We start from the raw sequence: 25,426 nt of genomic DNA on the forward strand, positions 1-25,426 counted from the left end.
CTTGACCCGGTGTTATGTTCAGCCACACTTGTCAAAAACAAGCCATAAAAAAAATTGCGCCCACCTCCCCGCGAGGGGAACCCTGTGTAGATGCGACGCATCGTGGGGTTCACTTGGTGTTTCCGTTGGATTGATTCTGAAATCGCGTGAAACGTGTCGGGAACGCGTATGATTATTATGTTTTATGATTATTATTATGTTTTATTGGCCAATCTTGGTCAATCTCTCTAAGTGGTATGCTTGGGGCTTCGCTGTCGCAACGACCTTTACTCCATAATTGTTGCTGTAAGTGGGAGCTGCTTTTCTTTTATTGCAAGTGTTAATCATTGCCCCATCATGCGTTGTATCAGTAGCATCTTGACGTAGTTTGAATGAGTCAAGGATATAAGGCGCGTTCGTAGCATTTGATTCTGTCTCGGTTTTGTGGCGCAGTGGGAAGAGCACCATGTACCTCGCGTTCCGCCCACAGGGTCGTGGGATCGAAACCGGGCGCCGCTAACTATTATTTTTTTTATAGTGTAGGGGGAGGGGTGTGGACGGACAACAACGCCGTATGGAGGGACAAAGCGAGTGAATGAGATGCAGTCGCATCTAAAACTCTGATAAAGCGAGGAATGCCGACGTTCATGTACGCGGAATTCAGCAATTATGGGGGAAAATGTTCTGAAAATGCCGTTTGTTTTGTAGAAAAAGCGTCAGTGGGATATTTTTGTGTGCCCGACAATTACGCCTAAAGGGACCATGCAAGCAAAATGTAAATTTGGGTCATTGGTGTCATTTGTTAGAGTAACACTAACACCACTTTTAACGCAAACTTCACTCAAATAAGCTATATAGATTGGAGCAAAGAGAATGGTCATGCTACCCACTAGCTCATTTCCGGCACTAGAGCCCATGTCGTATTATGGTCCGCTGTGGGATTGGCGGCGGCTGGCAAAATGCAACGCAAATTAAACAGGGTTTATAAGCTTGCACAACGAGCTAGTTGCACTTAAATGTAATGCATATTCTTTTTATAGCAGTAAGAATGGTGGGAAAGTTATGAAAGCACACTAAACGTAGAAGTACCGGTGCATACTGTGCGCACTGTGGCGGTTATAAATGCAAGTCCGGCGCGTTTAGCTTACACTGGCCAACTGACATAAGCGACATTAGGGAGTTTTAGCTAACCGTTTTCGACGGGCCGCTCCGGTATCGGCTGCCCGCTCAGTGCGACCGGAGCCAATGCCGTTCACGGCCAAGCGCGCCACGCATGCGCAATGGCGCTCCCGCTTGCTATCGGAGCGGAGCGGACCGAGAAAGACGGTCACCTAAAACTCGCTATTGTCGTCTGTGACTCTGTCGAGCACACCCAATGTTTCACGAAAAGAATACTATCAACCGTAACAAAGATTAGCTAGGCACAAATAAGGTCAAAAACAAAGCGAGGGTGGACAGTGGTTTCGAACGGTATGGTGGCGCCATCTAGGAGGACTGACAGCGAACGTGGCGTTCCGCCATTCGCTGCAGCCTTAGTCCGCATACTTACGTTCGCTTCAGTACTTCATCGCAGACGCCACGAAACAACGATTCAGCGGGAGAATCAAAATTATGGCTTAAATATTTAATTTTACTGTGAATAAATCATCGTTTCGTGCCGGACAATCGATGGGGGTACTATAAAGCACCAAATCTTTCGAATAAAACAAACTTGTATTTTGTCTACATAGCCCTTTAAGAAGTGTGGAAGTCCCGTCGAAATTATGAAGCATGGCATCATAAAACCACGAAGGATAAAGTACATGTAAATCACCAAGCATTATCAATCACTGCGTATGGTTCCAGGACACCGATTTTCGCTAGGTTACGGCCCTCATGTGTATTTTTATCCATCTACGTTATCAGGAGCATGCTTGGTTTAAATTAAGGCTGCTAGTTTATGCTTGGTCCAATAATTCTGAATACGCCGCAATTGATTGATGGGCAGGCAGCTGTATGCACTCCGCTGCAGGTTAAAGCATCTTTGTTATTACGGTACGAAAAGGCGCGTGTAAAGTAATTCTGCGTAATGAAATTTGTGTCAGCTATTTGTACCTGCATCGAGAGATGAAAGGACTGAAGTAGCCCCCACAGACTCTAAAACGGGTGTAACTATTAGCACGGAAAATCGCTTTCAAATGAGACATTTCTCGCGCGAAAACGCACTCATTCCAACAGCCACGTACATCACGAATCGCCGCACAAAGTGCCAGCAATGCTTTATTAGTAAGCATAAACGACCCTTTGCCGCAAAGTGCCAGTAGTGCATCCCACCCCGCCCCCCACCCACTTCGAACAACCCTCCCCGCCACAATGGTCCCCCGCCTTCCCCGTCCTGCGTCCTTTGTCCGCAGAGCAGAGCGCGGCCCCGAGTCGCACAACACAAACAGGGCTCCTTGGCGCACGCTGCCTTTTCCGCCGACCTCCTGGCGTGCGCCGATGTTCAGTCCTGGGGCTTGGGTGACGACGGTGCAGACACCACCCCGGGCGTAGACACAAAACGGCGCCGAATGCTTTCCCTGCGGCCGTGCGGAAGCTGCGTTAGAGGCTGACGTACTACAAGCAGGAACTAGCCACCGAAATCACAGAATGCTAGCGCTGCTTCAGAACCACTAGTGTCACTAAGTAAAGGCTTTTCTTTATTTAATGGCTTATTTAGTGGCTATAGGAACCACCACACCCGCGCTCGACTCACGCTGGCGCTATGAGCGGGGAGAAGCCCACCCTAGAGCCACTAGATCAGCGTAGCTTATTTAGGGCTCTAGCGCACCTACAGCCACTACAGGATTTCCCGCTCAATATAATCCAAACGCCAGTGAATATAATCCCAGCGCCAGTGAATATAATCCAGGCGCCAACCAATATAATCCAGGACCCACACAGTGCACACCACATGACAGCGCTTTGTAATTTAGTTGGAAACCAATACCATCTGGGCGCAATGTATTTTCATCCAAGTTAGATTAACTAGGTTACGTGACCAGTTTGACCAGACGACCTAAGAACTGCGCAATAAAACAGTCACGTGACTATCCAGCAATCTCGCCTAATTACTATGTGAATGCGACGATGGTGTCATGGGTATGAATTATCGGATTTAGATTGCTCGCTTAACTCGAAATTTTAGGGGAAACTGCCACAATGCCTAACTCTCGAAACCCAATACGGGCACGTTCAGGTTTAATTATTTACCTAATATAGCTACTTAATTGATTATTCGTTAGTCATTGATCTGGATAAAAGTCAAATTGATGCAACCAGGGCTTGTGAAGTACCAAAATAATGGTCTCGATAAGGGGAATCACGTGGGAGAAATAAAAAATTGCTTCCTGCTTATGGTCATGAGATAGTCACGTTAGTCTAGATTGGGTTAAATGTCAGAATATTGCCACTAGGGCTTGTGAGGTATCAAATTAAACGTCTCGATAAGTGGTATCACGTAGGACAAATAAAAAATAGCTTCCCGGTTGTAGTCATGAGAGGGTCACGTGAGTCATAGATTGGGTTAAAAGTCAAATATATGTCACTATGGCTTATGAGGTATCAAATTAAAGGGCTGGATGAGCGGAATCACGTGGCACAAATTAAAATTTGTTCCTGGTTATAGTCACGAGATAGTTACGTGACTCACAAATTGGGTTAAAAGTCAATGTGATGTCACTGTGGCTTGTGAGGTACCAAATTAAAGGTCTGGATGAGGGGAATCACGTGGGACAATTTAAAAATTTCTTCCTAGGTACAGTCATGATAATAGTCACGTGATTCACAAAATGGGTTAAAAGTTAAAGAGACGCCACTAGGGCTTGTGAGGAATCAAATGAAAGGTCTCGATGAGGGGAATCACGTAGTACAAATTAAAAATCGCTTCCTGGTTATAGTCATGAGATAGTCACGTGAGTCATAGATTACATTAAAAGTCAATATGAAGGCACTAGGGCTTGTGTGGTATGAAATTAAAGGTCTCGATGAGGGGAGTCACTTGGGACAAATTAAAAATTGCTTCCCAGTTATAGTCATGAGACAGTCATGTGAGTCATAGATTGGGTTAAAAGTCAACTTGATCCCGCTGGGCCTTGTGAGGTATCAAATTAAAGGTCTCGATGACGAGAGTCGCGTGGGACAATTTAAAAATTGCTTCCTAGTTATAGTCATGAGATGGTCACGTGAGTCACATATTACGTTAAAAGTCCACGTGAGGCCAATTTCGCTTGTGGGGTATCAAAATAAAGGTCTTGATGAGGGGAATCACGTGGCACAAATTAGAAATTGCTTCCTGGTTGTAGTCATGAGATTGTTACGTGAGTCAAAAATTGGTTTAAATTTCAATATGACGCCGCTATGGCTTGTGAGGTATCAAATTAAAGGTCTCGATGAGGGGAGTCACGTGGGGCAAATTAAATATTGCTTCCTGATTATAGTCATGAGATAGTCACGTGAGTCAGATTGGGTTAAAAGTCAACTTGATGTCGCTAGGGCTTGTGAGGTATCAAATTAAAGGTCTCGATGAGGAGAATCGTGTGGGACAATTAAAAAATTGCTTTCTAGTTATAGTCATGGGATAGTTACGTGACTCACAAATTAAGTTATAAGTCAATATGTGGCCACTGGCCTTGTGGGGTATCAAAATAAAGGTCTCGATGAGGGGAGTCACATGGGACAAATAAAAAATTGCTTCCTGGTTATAGTCATTAGCTAGTCGCGTGAGTCACAGATTAGGTTAAAAGTCAATATGATGCCACTAGGGCTTGTGAGGTATCAAAATAAGGGTCTCGATGAGGGGAATCGCGCGGGAAAAATTAAAAATTGCTTCCTCGTTATAACCATTGAAATAGTCACATGAGTCATAGATTATGTTAAACGTCAATGTGATGCCACTAGGGCTTGTGACGTATCAAATTAAAGGCCTCGATGAGGGTAAATCACGTGGGACAATTTAAAAATTGCTTCCTAGTTATATTCATGAGATGGTCACGTGAGTCACAAATTGGGTTAAAACTCAGTGATGCCACTAGGCTTTTTAGCTATCAAATTGAAGGTCACGATGAGGGGAAAGACTTAGAACACATAAAAAAGTGCTTCCTGGTTATGGTCGTGAGATAGTCACACGAATCATAAATTGGGTTAAATGTCAAAATGATGCCGCTAAGGCTTGTGCGGTATAAAATTTAATGTCTCTATGAGAGAATTGCGTGAGACAAACTAAATATTGCTTCCTGTTTAGGGATCAGATAGTCTCGTGAGTTATAGATTGGGTTAAATGTCAAAGTGATGCCTCAGAGCTCGTTATCGTCCGCCCGAATGTAAAAAGAAAGTTACATAAGCGAGAAAGAGGCTGATGGTGTGTTGAAAAATTGTTAATTGTATTTCTAATGATGTGGCGTGACTCCTACGGATGATTAATCAGTCACGTGACTTACCATGACGTTTATTTTTCACGAGTAAAAGCATCATCGGTATCAAATGATCGCCATTCATTTGCTTGTTTGCGGTATGTGCAAAACAATTTCTCTTTGCAAACATTATTCCCAAAGATGTCGCATGATTTTCATGCGTCATGATTTAGTCACGTGACTCACCATGAGGTTAATTACATCACGAGTATTGGCATCATGGGTATGAAAAGAACCGTGTTGAATTGCTTGTTTATGTGATGCGGAAAAACTTATTGTCATAGTGAACATGTCTCCTTTTGATTGCGCATGACTCCTATAAATGATGAATTGGTCACGTGACTTACTATGAGGTTTATTACACGACGAGTATTGGCATCTTGGGTGTCAAATAAACGCTGTTTTATTCCTTCTATTCGAGATGTGTATGAGAATCTTGACATAGTGAATATGATTCCTTATGATGACGTATGACTCCAATGGATCATGAATTAGTCACGTGACTTACTATGATGTGTATTACATCACCAGTACTGGCATAATGGGGGTCAAATAAACGCTGTTGAATTGCTTGCTTTCGTTATGTGAGGAAAAAGCCTGTTATTGTTAACATGCTACTTTAGAACTCGCATCACACCTATTGATCATGAAATATTTATGCGAGTTATAAGGTTTATTATGCCACGAGTAATCACATCATAGGTAAAAAATAAATGCCGTTGAATTGCTGCTTACATGATGTCAAAATGTTTTTCTTGTTTTGCACGTGATTACGGATGATATGACATCGTTCCTAATTATCATAAATATGTAATGTGAAATACCATGAGGCTTATGACGTCATGCGTACTCTCACCGTATATATCCAAGAAAACGCCATTACGTGATTTGTGAATACACGCGTTTTGCTATAGTGCCTGATTGCAGGCACTTCAATTTAAAAGCACAAAGAAAGGCCTGGTTTCGCGAAGGCTGAAAACACATCGGTGTAGTACTCTTCATGACAGTTCCGTCATGGCTTACTACACCTTACTATATATATATACACCTTACCATGGCTTACTATATATATATATATATATATATATATATATATATATATATATATATATATATATATATATATATATATATATATATATATATATATATATATATATATATATATATATATATATATATATATATATATATATATATATATATATATATATATATCCTAAATAATAACACATCGGTGTTTGTCATGACAGTGTATCATGAAGCGTACTACATTCGCGAAACCAGGCCCCTCTTTGTACTTTCAAATGGATGTGCCTGCAATAACCCACGTATTCACAAAAGCATGTATTCACAAATGACGTGAAGAACGATTCAATGGCGTTTTCTTGGATATATACGGTGACAGTATGCGTGACTTAGTAAGCCTCATGGTATGTCACATTACATATTTATGATAATTAGGAACCATGCCATATAATCCGTAATCACGTGCACCACAAGAAAAAAAAATTGACATCACGTAAGCAGCTGTCCAACTGTATTTATTTCATACCTATGATGTGATTAATCGTGGTATAATAAACCTTACCACTCGCATAAATAATTCATGATAAATAGGTGTGATACGAGTTCTAAGGTAACATGTTCACAATAAGAGGCTTTTTCTGCACATCAGTAAAGCAAGTAATACAACAGCGTTTATTTGACACCCATTATGCCAGTACTGGGGATGTAATACACTTCATCGTAAGTCCCGTGAATAATTCATGATCCATTGGAGTCATACGTCATCATAAGGAATCACATTCACCATGACAAGATTCTCGTACACATCTCAAATACAAGGAATTAAACAGCGTTTATTGACACCCATGATGCCAGTACTGGGGATGTAATACACTTCATCGTAAGTCACGTGAATAATTCATGATCCATTGGAGTCATACGTCATCATAAGGAATCACATTCACCATGACAAGATTCTCGTACACATCTCAAATACAAGGAATTAAACAGCGTTTATTGACACCCATGATGCCAATACTCGTCGTGTAATAAACCTCATAGTAAGTCACCTGACCAATTCATGATTTATAGGAATCATGCGCCATCAAAAGGAGGCATGTTCACTATTACAATAAGTTTTTCCGCATCACGTAAACAAGCAATTCAACAGTGTTTTTTTCATAACCATCATGCCAATTCTCGTGATGTAATTACCCTCATGGTGAGTCACGTCACTAAATCATGATGCATGGAAAACATGCGACATCTTTGGGAATAATGTTTGCTAAGACAAGTTTTTGCACATACCGCAAACAAGCAAATGAATGGCGATCATTTGATACCTAAGATGCTTTTGCTCGTGAAAAATAAACGTCATGGTAAGTCACGTGACTGATTAATCATCCGTAGGAGTCCCGCGACATCATTAAAATCCAATTAACAAGTTTTTCAACACACCATCAGCCTCTTTCTTGAGGCTGACGGTGTGTTGAAAGCAATTTTCCAGGAAGCAATTTTCATTTTGTCCCAGGTGACTCCCCTCATCGAGACCTTTATTTTGATACCCCAAAAGCCCTCGTCGCCAGATATTGACTTTTAACGTAATTTACGACTAATGTGACCATCTCATGACTATAACCAGGAAGCAAATTTTTAAATTGTTCCACGACATTCTCCTCATCGAGACCTTTAATTTGATACCGCACAAGCCGTAGCGACATCAAGTTGACTTTTAACCCAATCTGACTCACGTGACTATCTCATGACTATAACCAGGAAGCAATTTTTAATTTGTGTCACGTGAGTCCTCTCATCGAGACCTTTATTTTGACACCCCACACGCCCTAGTTGCCTCATATTGACTTTTAACGCAATTTATTACTCACGTGACTATCTCATGACTATAACCAGGACGAGATTTTTAATTTGTACTACGAGATTCCCCTCCTCGAGACCTTTAATTTGATACCTCACAAGCCCTAGCGGCGTCATATTGACATTTAACCCAATTTATGACTCACGTAACTATCTCATGACTACAAGCAGGAAGTAATTTTTAATTTGTACTACGTGAATCTGCTCATCGAGCTCTTTAATTTGATACCTCATAAGCCATCGTGACATATCTTTCACTTTTAACCCAATCTATGACTCACGTGACTATTATCATGACTTTAACCAGGAAGGTATTTTTAATTTCCTCACGGGATTCCTCTCATCGAGACCTTTATTTTGATACCTCACAAGCCCTCGTGGCATTATATTGACTTTTAACATTATCTATGACTCACGCGACTATCTCATGACTATAACCAGGAAGCAATTTTTATTTTTTCCCAGGTGACTCCCCTCATTCGAGACCTTTATTTTGATACCCCACAAGCCACATATTGACTTTTAACGTAATTTACGACTAACATGACCATGTCATGACTATAACCAGGAAGCAATTTTTAAATTCTCCCACGATATTCTCCTCACTGAGACCTTTAATTTGATACCTCACAAGCCCTAGCGACATCAAGTTGTCTTTTAACCCAATCTGACTCACGTGACTATCTCATGACTATAACCAGGAAGCAATTGTTAATTTGTGTCACGTGATTCCTGTAATCGAGACCTTTATTTTGACACCCCACTAGCCCTAGTTGCCTCACATTGACTTTTAACGCAATTTATGACTCGCGAGACTATCTCATGACTATAACCAGGACGAGATTTTTAATTTGTATTACGTCATTCCCCTCATCGAGACCTTTAATTTGATCCCCCACAAGCCCTACTGGCGTCAATTTGACTTTTAACCCATTTTGTGAATCACGTGACTATTATCATGACTATAACTAGGAAGACATTTTTAAATTGTCCCACGTGATTCCCCTCATCCAGACCTTTAATTTGGTACCTCACAAGCCACAGTGACGTCACATTGACTTTTAACCCAATTTGTGAGTCACTTAACTATCCCATGACTATAACCAGCAAGCAAATTTTAATTTGTACAACGTGATTCCGCTCATCGAGCCCTTTAATTTGATACCTTATAAGCCATAGTGACATATCTTTGACTTTTAACCCAATCTATGACTCACGTGACTGTTATCATGACTTTAACCTGGAAGGAATTTTTAATTTTCTCACAGAATTCCTCTCATCGAGACCTTTGATTTGATACCTCACAAGCCCTAGTGCCATCACTTTGAATTTTAACCCAATCTAGGGCTCACGTGACTCTCATGTCTACAACCGGGAAGCTATTTTTTATTTGTCTCACGTGATACCACTTATCGAGACGTTTAATTTGATACCTCACAAGCCCTAGTGGCATTACTCTGACACTTAATGCAATCTATGACTAACGTGACTATCTCATGACCATAAGCAGGAAGCAATTTTTTATTTCTCCCACGTGATTCCCCTTATGGAGACCATTATTTTGGTACTTCACAAGCCCTGGTTACATCAATTTGACTTTTATCCAAATCAATGACTAACGAATAATCAATTAAGTAGCTATATTGGGTAATTAATTAAACCGAACGTGCCCGTATTGGGTTTCGAGAGTTAGGCATTGTGGCAGTTTCCCCTAAAATTTCGAGTTAAGCGAGCAATTTAAATCCGATAATTCATACCCATAACACCATCCTCGTATTCACTATAGTAGTTAGGGAGAGTGCTGGATAGTCACGTGACTGTTTTATTGCGCAGTTCTTAGGTCGTCTGGTTAAACTGGTCACGAAACCTAGTTCATCTAACTTGGATGAAAATACACTGCGCCCGAATGGTATTGGTTGCCAACTAAATTACCAAGCGCTGTCATGTGTTGTGCACTGCGTGGGTCTTGGATTATATTGGTTGGCGCCTGGATTATATTGGTTGGCGCCTGGATTATATTCACTGGCGCTGGGATTATATTCACTGGCGTTTGGATTATATTGAGCGGGAAATCCTGTAGATCAGAGCCACTAGAGCCACTAAATAAGGGTAGCTTATTTAGTGGCTCTAGCGCACTCTCGCAGTTTGCCATGGAAGACAGCCGAATGTGATGAAATGATTGACAACAATCTCCGGTCGAGGCAGGCCCTCCGTAGAGGCAGGTCCCTCCGGTAGAGGGACCTGCCTCGACGGAGGGCCTAGGGAGCCTACATGCGCCGCGCCTTCGTCGTTTGACTAAGGCGCGGCGCATGTAGGCTGCCTAGGAGGGCCTTCCTCGACTGGAGGGAGCGGAGAGGCATGAGTCAGGACATAAATTGCCCTGCAGCATTCTCGAACGCACCAGCTTACTATGTCATATTGCGGAGTGCCAACGTCAGTTCTAAAATATGACGTGGGAGATCAATCTTCTTGAGTGAACACTTAGGGATGGATGTATCTCTAACCAAAAGACAGACGGGAATTTTTTATGTGGGTTGGTTACGGTTATTAATTACCTCTATTTTCCTGGCGGGAGATAATGAATTACTGCAACTAATCTCCCCAAAAGTTAATTTCTGAGTGTCTTGTAAGGCATCATTTCGGAAATGCGTTTTGTATAGCAAACAACGTTCTCCTAGTCTCAAAACCTACCTACAAACCAGGCAGTCGGGTAGCTGCTGTAGCTTTGATAATTTTGTGGCGGTTGGGAAATATGATTCGCCCTGCGTTTGTGTACGTGCATGCCAGCAGTCAAGGCCACAAGGAAACGTATTGGGGAAGAAAATATATTTTTCGTCTTAAAATAATAATTTTAAAATATTAGGCAAAGAAAAGGTAGAAAAATGGGCGCCTTGGATGACATCTCAACCCACAAGCTTCGCGTAACGCGTCCGATACACTACCAATTGAGCTATATATGCAGGCGGCAGTGTTCTCCACTTTCTGGTGTATTTGTGTGTGACTATATTGCAGCTCCCACAACCTCATACGAAGGAAAGCTTTTTTAACTCACAATCGTGAATCGAGTGTCTATGATCTGCCAGGAACATTCGACTGGCAGGGCAGCTTGTTACCCAAGGCAGCCGCGGTATGCCCTGTCGTGTGCCATGGTGGTTCAGTGGCTAAGGCATGCACGCTACTGAGTTCGGGATTGCGTGTTCGATTACCGGCAGCGGCGGCTGTTCCTCTGTAGGATGCAGGCGACAAACAAATGATTCCTCGGGGCACTTAAGTCAGCTTACGGGCTATGAAGGCAAAAGCCTGGTGATACAAAATACCTCGTTACTGCTACGTCGCATTTGCGCCTCTTTTTTCGCTTTTCGCCTTTTAGCGCGAATTACTTCGACCGGCAGACTGGTGACACTTCACACAGAATTCTCCGTGGCTGGCATGCACCTATTCTACTCACGCGCAATCACGTTCACTTGTCACGCGCGCGAACTTAGCTAAGCTCTATTTCGGCGCCGGAAATGTGCTGTGTTAGCGCAGCACGAGGATCCTCCTCTGAAGATACGGGTTGAAATTCCATACGAACTCAAATGTGTTTTATAATTTACTCCTTACAGCGGCAGCTATTTTCTATACCGTATAGAACAGCAACAACGACGACGGCTTTTCACCCAGTGGGGCTCTTAAGGCCCGCCTGTTCAGCGTCGCAGCCCACGCTAAGTATCCCCGGTTGGTCTGAATTAATCACTACTCCTCTAACACGGCATAGCTGAGTTTTAACTTCAGCCCTTAATATCCCGGTAGGAACTTTGTTGATATTGTTACAAGACGACGACGAGGATGCGATCAACGAGGAACAAGTAGCTGGGCAGAACCGGCGCTGGCTGCGCCGGTTGATCGCATTCTCGTCGTCGTCTTGTAACAATATGCACCGCATAAATAGGCAAAAAAATTGTGGCTGATTCCTCTGTCATAGGAATCGGTAAAAGACGAAAGTTAAATGGGCAGCGAAATCTGCAGCTGAGCATGATTTGTGGGTCGGCGGCTGTCTTGTGGGTGTGCTTGGCGAGCGACGTCCTGCTGGCGGGTCGCTTCGGCAAGGGTGTACTGGCGTCATTTTTGTGACGGATATGACGTCGGTGAAATCTTGGTGTATCCCGGCATAAAACACTTTCGGGTTGAAATATAAACTCGAAAAAAAAAAACTTTAAGTATAACGTACTCTTTGGTTCTAAAGGTTGCTTCCCCGCAAGAAGACCCTGTGTGCAGGGCTGCACCCTTTACAGGCCTCTTGCTTCGTAGTACTGGCGTCATTTCCGTGACGGATATGATGCAGTGATGGAATTGCTGCTCCAATTGTTCCAAATTGCTCCAAGACGAAACTGCTGCTCCATGCTGCTCCCAATTGTCATTTTAAGGGATTTTTGCTCCAAATGTGCGCCGAAGGGGCATAAGCGTGTGGTAGCCCTTCTAACTCTCTCGTGCAAAACCGAAACTGAAAATAAACTTGTCTTCAGTATCACCTTACTTTAAACATCCAAGTCAAACCCGCTTATAAACTGAGTTTGCTGCGATGTGTCTGCGCATCTATAGACATGGCCTTCTTTATCTGTGATCTTCCATGGCTTTTTTTTTATGGCTTTACGGCCGCCCTGGGGCATTGCCATGTTTGTCACAAAGAAGATATGAACGGCTCTTTGTGGCGTGTACTAGTGTTGTTAACATTGTAGAATTAGTATTATTCGGCTTTATATTTTTCAAGACGTTTTTCTGCAACCATTTTCTATTGCATGCTGCATTGGTGCAACTCCGTTGTTGTGGTATACCCGAACTACATATACAGACAAACCCGGAAGTTAAAATGTGCAATTTTTTTAAAACGTGACGTAAAGATGACTGTGGTCTTGTGGCTTTTGCTCTAATTGTGTTTACCCTGTTTTAGTTTTTGGCTGCAAGTGGAAATGTATGTCTTCAAACTAGGACAGTTTAGTGATGTACCTCAAGTATTTTTATCCGATAGTTGAAGGCAACAGAGATCCTGTTCGGAATTTTTGAAATGATGTGCCTACTGCATTTGATCGTTGGTTTTTACATGCAGTATGGTGCGTAATGAATATTGGAAACTTTAACGGTTTCCTTATGAATTATATCCACCCTTATAACTGTATTGAAGAGCGTATTTTGGCATCTGCTCCAAAGTGGCTTATGACTGCTCCAAACTGGAATTTTGCCCACTCCAACAGCTACTCCAAGAAGTAAAATGCCACTTCCATCACTGATGACGTCAGTGAAATGTTTGTGTATTCCGGAATAAAATACTTTAGTGTAAAAAAAAACCGCCTTCACCATCATTATTGTGGTTACCACACCAAATACTTTCCCTCCCTAACCAGCAATCGCTGGTTTTGGTGGTATGGTTGTGGGGGACCAATTACTGTCGACGGCACATGCGTTTGCCTGGACAGAATAATTATGGAACGACTCGTGCGTCGCATTGTATGATAAATGCGTATTGCTTGCAGTGGTAAGAGAAAGCGGCTGAATCTCCAACGGGCAATGACAGGGAACGTACCTCAGGTCCAGGAGGTTTCTCTGGCGCTTGGCCTTGGGGGTCGGCGCTGGCACGAAAGACACAGCGCAGATTACTCCCCGGACACATTTCACGGGAACATACAACTCAGTTAAGTGCTCGTAAGGAAAGCTGTCTTCCTTTGTTCGTTAAAGCCGTCATGCATGCCGGTTTAATTGTGCCAGGGAAATAGCCCGTGGGTACTAGCCTCAGCTCAGTCACTTGCGACTCTTCACGTCAGGTGTCATTTTACATACCTGCTTCGCAAAGCAGATAGTTATATTTGTAGAAAACACGTTCTCGAACACAAACTAATCACGTTTTGGTTGTACAGACCGCAACAGCCTTGTCTATAACACTCGAGCGGCGTGCCGCGGGCTGCACCGGCGACGCCTATCGGTGGCACCGATGCGACATCGGGTTCGAGATAGCGTGTCTGTGCGCGAGCGCGGCCACCCTGACATTATAGTGTGCTAGAATACTATATTGACATGATCAGCTTGTCTTTGTCGGCGGTTTTAGCCGCCGATGTTACAGAGGATGCTTTGGCCGCCCGGAGCGCTGTCGGCGGCACCGCTCGTGAGGCGCGCGTCGCTGCTGCGTCACTGTTGCTGTCGTGCGTCTCCGCTCGGAAGAAACTGCCGCGTCATGGTTCTGTAAAACTGCTGCGTGTAATGGCGCGTTGCGGGCTGCGAGTTTATGCGCCGGTTTGGTAGTTGGTCGACGGCGGCGACGGTTGGATTTCCTAGAGCGGCTTTTATCGTTCAACTGGTCATGCTTTGAGGTCAATGGGCGCAATGAACGGAGAGTGAGCGGAGTGTCGTGCGGGATGATGTTGCGTATCTCGCATAGACGGAAAAGAGCTGCTGGAGCACACCATTGTTATATTGATAACTTTATTATATGATAAAATGGATCAATGTGATCAACGTATTCGGTCGACCTTCACATTCGGTCGACCTTCACAGCCATTGAGCGAAAACCGCCAGTCATCAGGCGTCGTATAAAAAAGCCCCTGGACGACTCCAGCGAATTAGAGGACGTTAGACCGAACCCAAGAAAGATTTAGAATTAGGCGATGGCACTGCGAATTAAGGAGGATGAAAAAGCGAATTAAGAAAAATACTAGTGAATTAAGAGACATCAGAGTTAAATAACCGGAACAAAAGTTAATTAAGAAGACACGGGAAATAACAAGAATGAGTGCGAGTTAAAAACGGATAAAATTAGGTGGATTTCTGAGTGAATCAAGGTAACTTGAGTTAATAAACATTAATCAAACTTCACTGGGAGATGTCAACGTGTGCTAAGTTGAAACCAAGTGTATTAAAAATGAATACGAAGCGAATTAAATTGTGAGTATTCAACGCAAGTAATAGTGAATAAAGTAGTGAATTAGGTTACATAAAATAAATTAACATGAACCCAACTAAATTTAGAAGGACCGAAGTGAATTACGAAGACAAAGCAGCTAGGAATCAATGCGAATCAAGTGGAATCAGAGTCAAATACCTTGAATCAAAGTAACTTAGGTTGTGTCACTATCATGTCAGGGTGGCCGCGAATTATCATGTGTCACTATCATGTCAGGGTGGCCGCGCACGCGCACAGACACGCTATCTCGAACCCGATGTCGCATCGGTGCCACCGATAGGCGTCGCCGGTGCAGCCCGCGGCACGCCGCTCGAGCGTTATAGACAAGGCTGTTGCGGTCTGCACGAAGTTGCAGTTGACTACCAGTGTGAGCTCAATGAGCGTTGACACCCCTCATTGCAAGAGAGGCCCTCCCAACTTCAAACCAGCATTTACAGCTTACGCACTTGTAATAGGAATTCCCTCCTTTTCAGATGCTGACTGGAGAACGTTTTAACGGATTGTCATTTTTAAAACTAAGTTGATTTGCAGTGACCTGTCGTAAGCTCGTGCCAACACACTAACCGTGTCGAACGGTGGGTGCTCATGCCACAACAGGTTTACGCTACACACTCAACGTTCTTCCCCAAACTTTGAACAGTGAAAATCCACAAGGTAAAGAGAAGATGTCACGAAACCATCTCAGGTACAATGCATTTCCGTAACATCATTAAAAAGTCTGCGCAACTATAATTCATTAGGACTTCATAAAAGATAAAAGTGATAACTTAACATGGTTAACGAAACTAATCCATAATGTTGCTCACGTTTTGTCAGTAACAGCTGCTTTGACAACACAAGGAGTAACCAGTGCAGCAACTTAACGCACTTTAGAAGTAAGAAATGTCGAAAAGAATTGCCAGGAGTCACAGCTGCGGAATAAGAAAGAAACTAAAGTCAGGTTTACAACCGCTTCCAAAAGAAACGGCAAGGTGTAGTCGATGTGATCTCTTTTAATTCCACCCCCTGTCTCACGTTTCCATGGACCTACGCAAATAGCACCGTGGGGATACAAAAGAATGCGCAGTCAGAGACGCATGCTTTTTCATGAGGAAACATATCTTACCCTCAGAACACTTATAAGCATGCTTGCAAACACAGTGCGCCAGATATAACTCACTGAAAATAGCAGCCGCAAGATAAGAATTGCTTTTCGCAGTATTACACCTCGCATTTTAAGGCGATTTAAAACCACATAAAGCTTTTCCCATTTTAGTTGGTTTTTCCTCGCAGTGTATTCACTGACGCGTTTGGAGAAGCGAAGAAGAAACGCTGTGTCTAAAGGTACGTCGGACGTACCCGCAGCATTTCTTAAAGATACGTCGGACGTACCCGCAAAATTTCTTAAAGATACGTCGGACGTACCCGCAAGATTTTTTAAAGATACGTCGGATGTATCCGCGAAACTTTTTTAAGTACGTCGGTGTATTCGGTTTCACTCGGCTTAAACATGCAGCGTACGTTCAGCGTTTTCTCGCGTCGACGTCGCGTCGCCAGAAATGCATGGCGACGCGAGCTGAAACTCGAGCGACGCCGATGTCTACGCTCGCCAGATATCGGCGTCGACGCAGCGCGAGGGAGCATCGGAAAGCGAGCGGCAGCGTCCGTCTTCGCGTGGTTTGGGGTCGTTCTTTTCAGCAGAAAACAATCAATTTCTTTTTAACTTACGGTAATCGGTTGCCTTGCGACAAATTGCAAGCTATTTCTGTTCGCAAGCGCTCATCCATTTGTGGCTTGTTCGGCTTTCATCGGGGAGATCGGGGATCTGCGATAGCTTGTGTGAGTTAAATGAGGGAGCTCTGGTTACATCGCATCCAGTATTAGCATAATGTGGCTTGTCAGCAAGATCGGTGCGTGACGAGCAAGCGTTATCAACGCCAGAATTCTGGCGCATTCCATTCCATTCGTAGCTTCCGTGGCTTGCACAGGGGAGACCGGGGATGCGCGATAGCTTTTTTTGACTCAAATAAGGGAGCTGTGGTTACATCGCTTGTAGCACTAGCATTATTGTCCTCGGCTCCAAGATCGATGCGCAAGAAGTAAGCGTTACCACTGCTCAAATCTCTAAAATACGACCAAAAGAAAGCACACTCGACACTATTCGTGGGCAGCCTCAGTTGGTACACCGAATTCTTCACACCTGCTCGTCTCCTCGCGTGGTTGAGCGGTTGAGAGCCGGGCTTCTGTTTTGAAAGTCCGTGGTTCAAATCCTAGCAAAGACGGGTTTTTTTTATTATTATTATTTGGCGGCGAGGGTTTGATCAGTTTTTTTTTACACGGTACTGACAGGGTGCCAGAGTACCCTGCCTTTCAACCTACAAATGACGTTCGACGGTAACCTCAGTATCAAGGCAGCGCTGAAATTTGTTTTGCTTACAATTTGAATTCATGAACGTGCAGTCGGTACGCAACATGAAGGTTAAATCAAGTAGCAGCTAAAGTAGTTGTGCGAGGTGCGTCTTCGTTTATCATTATATCTTATTTTGTTCTGATTTGACCATGATGGCTCGAGATACATTTCGCAGCAATCCAATATATGCCCGCCAACAATAAATAAAGACGCCAAGTGATTTTTTTTTTGCTAAAGCTAAAGTTTTGATAATTGCAGTTTAAGAAGCAACAATAACTGCTCATAAATGACTTCAACAGGATGGCATACGTGTCCAGCAACGCCCGCTGACGCAGCGACTGGCGCGCGGCTCCGCCGGTCTCCTGCGGGCCTGCGCGTTGACGCCAAACGACGCCGACGCTCGCGCGACGCGTGATTTCGCGTCCATGTGGTTAGGGCTTTAAACAGAAACATATGAGGGGAAAAAAAGAAAGATACTCGCGTCGCACATGATTTTGTTTCCCTCTTGCGAGAACCCGTAGTGGTCCGCATTCCATCTCTGACCTCAGCGAAGGCTCTAACCGCCCTTTCAAATAAGGTCCAACTAGAGAACACGAGGAAAAAAAATACATTCTGCGTCAGGTTAGGCATCGTTAGATTCTTGGCTTATATACAGTAAACAAGTGATGGTTTTGCCGTCGATGGTTCGAGATAACCACGCTAGTTTCGAGCAACGCCGCTTTCGAGCCACTCTGGGCCCTGTACGTCCGACGTATCTTTAAGAAATTTTGCGGGTACGTCCGACGTATCTTTAAGAGATATTGCGGGTACGTCCGACGTATCTTTAAGAAATATTGCGGGTACGTCCGACGTATCTTTAGACACAGCGTTGGAGAAAACGTACATTTTACTTTACAAAGCATTTTTTCATTCACCTAGGAGTTTGCTCTTGATTTTTTGTCCGCTTTTGTCCTATTAGTTTGTGGCCCAGTCACAACCCGTTTCGGAAGTAGCATTGGCCGATTTGACAGTGCTGGGATTTATTTTACCGTTTGCCGTTTTGCCTCTCATGCTGGGTTAGTGAGATCTCCACGTAGGTTTTGCTGTGCCATTGCGTAAATATCAGGAGGGACACGTAATGATGTGGGCTGTACTGTACCGCAGTGTAGTGATAAAAAATGGGGTAATGAGACTCGACAAGCATCGATGAAAGCGCAAGGATACCAAGCCGATGGCGCATACCCACAGCGTGCGTAGTGCGAGGGGGCCACCCGCGCGCGCGAGCCATCGTCCGCCATGCGTCGGTCACTGCCACTGTGGCTGCTTCGCGGGTAGAACGAAACGGGGAGGACCGAGGAAAGGGCCGCTGTGGTGAGCACGAACGCATGTGTGGCATCGCCACAAGAGCTCCGAAGGAACAAGGGCCTACTGCCTAATGCCATAAATTAAAGCCTGAGGGATATCTGCCCAGTGTTACGATTCAGCGCGAGGTGCTTTGCCGTGACCCTGTGCGCGCGTGATACGGCGGCCAAGTTGCGTGCCTTGCGGGGAAGTTTTGTGTGTGACGGTGAAGCCAGCTCATCAGACAAGTTTCGACACGTCGGAGCTTGTCCAGCGCGCGGAGCCTTGAGGCGGTGGTTCACACCCGCGACGGTTGCGAGAACCGGCTGAATCCTGTCCTCAACTGCGGGATGCAACACAGGATCTGTAGAGAGCGTCGCGATCGACGGCGTTCGGTGAACTCCTCCTTTTCCGCCGTCTTCTCTCCGGCACAGCTTGCGCCGGTTCCTATCACGGGACCTGTGGAGGGTGTTGTGTGTTTGTACCTTTCAGTGCCGTGCGCAATACACGGAAAGCCTTTTGACCATTGGAACTTCTGGTTATAAATAAGCACTTTCCTCGAGCGCGCAGAGTGCGTCGTGGACTCGTGGGCCACCGCTGAGGACGTTGCTCTCCACGTTCGAGCTGTCATGCTCTAACCACGCCAGGGTGCTGCTCCTGTATCATAGCTCTCCTCTTTTCACCATGAAATAAACAAGTTAAGTTTTGTTCTTGGCCCTGCGTCGTCGAAACGGAGGCAACTCCCCTGGAAGTAGCTCATTCACCAGGCTGCCTCGACATGACGGAGGTCGGTTCTCGGAGGTCGATAAGTCACGCGGAGGCGATATCTGGGCATTTTCAGCGCAATTGTGCGTATGATCGACGTCCAGTTTAGCTGATTTTTTGGGGCGTGGAAATAGAAGGTAAGGTAACGCAGTTTTGCAGTGACAAATGCCTTTGGTGCGTTTTTTTTTTTAGAGAAAGAAAGGCATTCCCGTGAGCCTGCTTCATCACAGCGCCTTTCAACGACCAGCCCCCACGACGCACGTAGGATACCTTGCGAATTATGAGCCTGTACATAGTATTTTTATTCCTAACGTGAAATTTCCTGAGGTGTTGGGCAGCGCAAAGCTGGATTTCGCTTGACGTATTCCACAATACCAGAGTTTCTAAAGCTGTGTTCTAAAGGCACACCTAGAAGAAAAAGTTGAAGCCGTTCCACTCATTGTGAAAGCTGTCGGAAGCGCAGAGCAGTGATTTGCCATAATGGGCTGCAGCGCCGTTATCCGCTCACTACGCCACCCAATGCATTTCAAATTTCTCGCCTTCGCAGGGCTCGCGCGCCCCCTGCCTGACGTGCCAGCGTGAGTTCTGTTCTTTTTGTGCTTGCTTTAATTTCGTATGCTGGAGCTGTTTTGCATCATTTCGAACGCGTAATTTTTTTTTTGCGCGGCTGGAGCCTTATTTTTTTTTTGCGCGGCCGCTTTTCTCGCTTACTATCGTAAATACCAACCCAACGAGCGTTCCTAACTAATTGAACGCAGGAGCTGCCGGTTATATACGCCGAATTTGCCGGAAATGCACCTGCAGTTTTCTTTGCCCTAAACAACGGGTAGATGTACGACAAGAGCCAGCGGTTCACGAAGCTATTTAAACCACGTGGTTTTCGAAGCCTCAGCCTGACTCCCTGACGACGGTACATCAGGCTCTACTTGGGTCCGTTATCTCGCTGCTGCGGCACCTGATTCTGGCAGTCGCATCCACCGTTAGCGAGCTACGACGATAAGGCGAGCCCATAAAGTGCTCTGCACTTAAAAAATCCGCTGGTGTGTCTTGTGGTGAGCGTGGGTCATGAACATACAATGCAAGATTCTGCGGCATTGCTATTGCATAAACAGAGTATTGAAATTATAAATGCAGATTCCTCTCCACAGAAGAAAAAGAAAAGCAAGCTGAAAGATGCCGTAATACGCATTCCATCTTTCAAGGAGTCTCCAATAAATCACCATTTCTGCACGAACCCCGGTTTTTTATTGGCTGCGTGACAATATCGTGAACAGATTGCGCAATATGTAATTGAGACCATTATTCGGACCTTTCTACTCCGCCTATAGTACGTGTCACTCCTTTCAGTTTTTTCAATGGTAAACAAAATGTTTTTTTTTATAGAAAATAGGGTGCCTGCAGGCAGAACGTATCACTAACGAAGTTTTCTTGCGACTGGATTTAGCTGAAATTAAATCTTATTTCCTAAAAAAAATACATGGACAAGGGTTCATGCTTTCGGACCCTCAAAAGTTACTCCAACACTTTACAGCTAAAAAATTAAAGATACATAAAATCGACTGATAACACGTTTTGGGAAAACGGGAATACGTTTTTTTTTTTTTTTTTCATCAACAGCCAACATTACGCATGGAAGGCAGGACAATCTGAACGATGTAGCTACACTGTAAACGCAAACTAGCCGGAAATGGAGTTTTAATCAAGTAATGTGCCCTGAAAAGTACCTATAGCAAAAAATGTACTCCCTAGGCATGATCTAAAGAAGTGGACGAACCTCCACGGTAGTACCTTTGCCCATCCGGGTAGCAAAAGGGAGGATTTAGAACGACTTAACACCATTTGTGAGATGGCGTTCGGTTCCTTGTATACTACCACGTCCACAATAAACGCCCTATCTGAGGTAATCATCTCAAGCGGGCGGTCGCCATGTTAGTCTTCTGTTGTCTCCGTGCACCAGCACTTCAACCGTGGCCTAATGCTAATTAGAACGAGTAAGCAGGACGCAACGGTTGCACGCAGCTACAAAACCAATACCGTACGTATACCCGTATAGATGCTTCAACCAGCGCGATCACAGGCAGAGAGCGCGGCCGTGTTGTCTCAATCTGTTTATTTTGGCGATAGGTGGTGTCAAACTCAGCTGCTAACGAAGAGGCAGTTCTCGCCGTTGCAAACAATTGCAACGTTCATCTGCTTCGCTTGCTTGCGCATACATAGACGATTTAAATTCCCGTGCTAGCGCGCCAACGCACCCGACTGCAGCGACTCAACTTGCCCTGGCGGCACGACTGGCTGCCCGGATGTATACAACGACGCAGCACGGCCGGTGACTCGGCGCGGCCGGAGCTTCAAGCCTCGCCTTGGGCCGTCGTTTTTGCTTATTTGTGAAGGACTAGTAGTGCCATTTGGTGGAAAGATTTTCATGTGCCCCTGTCACACGAGGAACGGCCGCAAACAGCATTTGGATACGGCGACAGGTGTGGACAGCTCGCTGGTAAGTGGTCTTTCATCAGTCGATGCGTTTGTCAAACGTTTGGATAGGGTTAACAACGAAGTACCCAGGTACCCGTGCCGCTCACCGCTCGTACGCGCACGGGCAAAGAAAAAAGCGCACACTCGTATTATTTTACTTGTTTGTGGGTTTTGGGGTATGCGTTCGCATTCTTTTGTAGGCTGGTTTGTAAAATCGTTTGTCGCGCGCGGCGTCGTTTCAAAGCAACGTGACGGTTACTTCGTGCTGGCGAAAATCAGCGCAGTCAGACGGAAGCGGTAAGGAAGGTAGAGAGGTTGGGGAAGAGGGCGCTAATATATAAAAGAAAGCGTAATGCAAGACGAGAAATATAACACAACCCGCCTGCATTTCTCCGAACTTCAGGACAGAGCCGCACACGGGTACGTTGTCACAAACTCGAGCGTACGACGTCTAAAAGTACCGTATATTTTTTTTTTTTGCATTTTTCAACGTGACCTGAGCCACTTATCTTCTCATTGCCGCGCATGCAGACCTGATTGTGTCCCTGTGTTTGAGCGCACAGCCATCCTTTTGCGACATAAGAACCAGTAAACGCGAGAAATTGTAGAAGCCAGCCACATCACAAAAGCTGGTTCCGAATGTGTCAGTCATCCCTCTATCGCCCTGCTTAATCGAGAAGTCGCATATTTAGACGCACATTGAGCGCTATTTCGGTGCTTCTGGGAATGCGTGTTGGGGGTGGGAGGGGGGTCTTAATCCATGTATGATGCGGTTAGCTTTGCTGATTTTTCGCCTTTCGTGCGCCTCAAAGTTCGTTTTGTGGTTTTGTTGTTACGGTTTTTTAGTATTTTCGGCTGAGTGCGCCGAGAACTGTGACGCATTGGGGGCGCGGCAATTGGGCGCTTGGGCATATAAAGCTTTGAATTGTGCAATAATAAACTAGTTGCGAGTGTGCGCTTGTGCCGTCTTCATGTGTTCTTGTCCTCGTTAATTTGCGCGCAGTTTATTTTTCGCAATGCATAATTACCAACTCGCAACCCTTTTACAGATCCTATACTCCGTAAAAATGAGTTGCCTGTCCTTTTAGGTACGGCAAAATCTCGCGCAGCGCATCATTCTGCCAGGGGGCCGTATCCTAATGTCAATGCACACACTATGAAAGCAGCTTGCACTTAATGCGTCACATTGTCTGCTGATAAGCATTTTAGATTCGCCCCTCTCATCATCATTCACTTCGTGGAGATGGCGGGATATTCTTTCATAGCTTGTTGTCACTGCAGTAATTAATAGCAGAATCAGTCCTACAAATCACAGAAACGGTTCGTTTCACGTTACACACTAACACACTTTGCACCACACGGAGGAACAATCGGTTGCAGTGATGAGGCATAAGGGTAACTTGTTGTTAAAGGGTCATTGAAGACAACCAGCAAGTTGATTTCAAACGGAAGTCGGACCTCCGCATAGCCATTTCAGCATTGATTTAGTGCCAAGATGCCTTAAGTGTTGAGAAATCGCTGTTCAACTGCTCATCAAGCGTGACGCAAACAGTATACAAGCAACTGAATACAACATTACCACGTACCAAGCAGTTTGGTCAGTTCCGGTCAAATCGCTCATGCTTCCCCAAACTCCCCTGTCATTTGCCGTTCGAGACCACTAAGCAAAATGTTTCTCCATTGGACCTGTGATCAGTATTTACGCTTCACTGAAGAAGAACATTGGCCTTTTGAGGCCTCGCAAGTTTTGGCGTCGAACGATTTTCTCATGCGTAGCTCGCATGCTCCCTTGGAAAGCGGTACTGCCACCCCAAGTATGGACGAGTAGCACCATCCAGCGGCAGCCAAGAAAGAAGTTGTGCGCGTCAGGCCACTTAAGCCCTTCCGGTGAAAACGTGTTTTTGCTAGTTTCAACCTTATTTTAAAAAAAAATGCCAGGTGTAAGAGGGGTATAATAGTGTTCCCCGTGAGCTAATCTATCAACCTAGAGAGACTTGCATTTTAACTTCACTGTCATTTAAAGTTGTGCTCGAGTATATTGTGCGGAAGTAATATCTTTTTTATTGCTGCAAAAGCGACGATGGTTAATGTACTGGCACTTGGTTTTATGAAGCCTTTGCATTCCTAATTTAAGTGCTGAAATTCGCAGGGAACTTGGCATAACAATTTTATTACTGTACCGAATTATTAAGTTCATTTAACCATAGTGTCTGTTTTGAATTTTACATGTGGGGCATTTTTTTTTTCTTTTTTGCTTTTTCAGGTAGATGTTCCTTTGACTCCCTGCCTGCATTCCGCGAACGGGGAAATTAGCCTCCGCATCGATGGCCAGAATGTCTTGACTGCATCATCTTTACTGGGAGGACTGTGTAGTCTGTTTGCATCGTTCTGGGTTTTCAACATTCAATATCCCAAGAAGGCACACAGAGCTCTAACGTTTGTGGAACATGCCTTTTTGGACCTTGCCAGCACCAAACCACGTGTAAAGGATTTAGAACTAATTAACTTTTATCGCATCAATATCCCTCACCAATATTTTATTTGTTTTCAATCCTGTAATCATTGGATAGTAGTTTAAAGAATTTCGTATTATGTTTCTGACGTTTTCTTTTTTTTTTACTGAACAGGGGATATTTGATGGGCCCTTCTGTATGCTGATAATACAGCTATCTTTTAGTGAAGCAATAATATTAACCAACTAATATAACTTGAAACAATTATCTAAATAATGTTGGCAACTGGTGTCAAATGAATCAACTCAAAATTATCGGAATAACACGAATTACATGGCTTTTTCTTCTCACTCTGAAGAAGCTGTCGCGATACCACCCATTCTGTTCTATATCCTTGCAATTAACCCCTCAGACTGGGTCACTTTTCTTGGCGCATTTGTGTCTTTATCAAAACGCACTGGTATTTTCCGCAGCATATTTCTCGTTCTTTATATTACTCATTTATCCATAGCCATCTCATTGCTGTCTGTCTCCTACATCATTTATCTCTTGTGCCTTTACCATCTACAAAATGCTCGTTACCTTTCAATATCAAATCGTTACACAGCTCTCGCACATTTCACCACCAATTGAAAAAAAATTTTGTTGTAAACCACTGCAATCATTTTTTTCACTTTGTGTACTGAGTACTGATGCGTACTGATAAGTACTCACGCGTTCTCAATCCTCTAGTATTATATAATGATGTCACTTACCATGCCGTTGTGTTTGTGCCTATATGTTTTTCGCGTATTTCCAATTCTTG

At 44.3% G+C, this 25,426-nt stretch overlaps 1 pseudogene across 1 annotated transcript in view; it reads right to left on the bottom strand.

Moving 5' to 3' along the window:
* Positions 1-2,344: 2,344 nt before the first annotated feature.
* LOC144161479 (protein kinase C-like 3) overlaps positions 2,345-25,426 on the bottom strand; it is a 91,077-nt pseudogene continuing 67,995 nt past the window's right edge. The window contains exons 13-14 of the transcript XR_013320478.1: positions 13,852-13,897; positions 2,345-2,537 (exon numbers count right to left, since the gene is read on the bottom strand). The product of XR_013320478.1 is annotated as a protein kinase C-like 3 (transcript). The remainder of the gene's footprint in view (positions 2,538-13,851; positions 13,898-25,426) is intronic.

The sequence above is a fragment of the Haemaphysalis longicornis genome, unplaced genomic scaffold (genome assembly GCF_048455015.1).
Source record: "Haemaphysalis longicornis isolate Haplotype H1 unplaced genomic scaffold, Haemaphysalis longicornis Haplotype H1 scaffold_1, whole genome shotgun sequence".
Taxonomy (NCBI): domain Eukaryota; kingdom Metazoa; phylum Arthropoda; class Arachnida; order Ixodida; family Ixodidae; genus Haemaphysalis; species Haemaphysalis longicornis.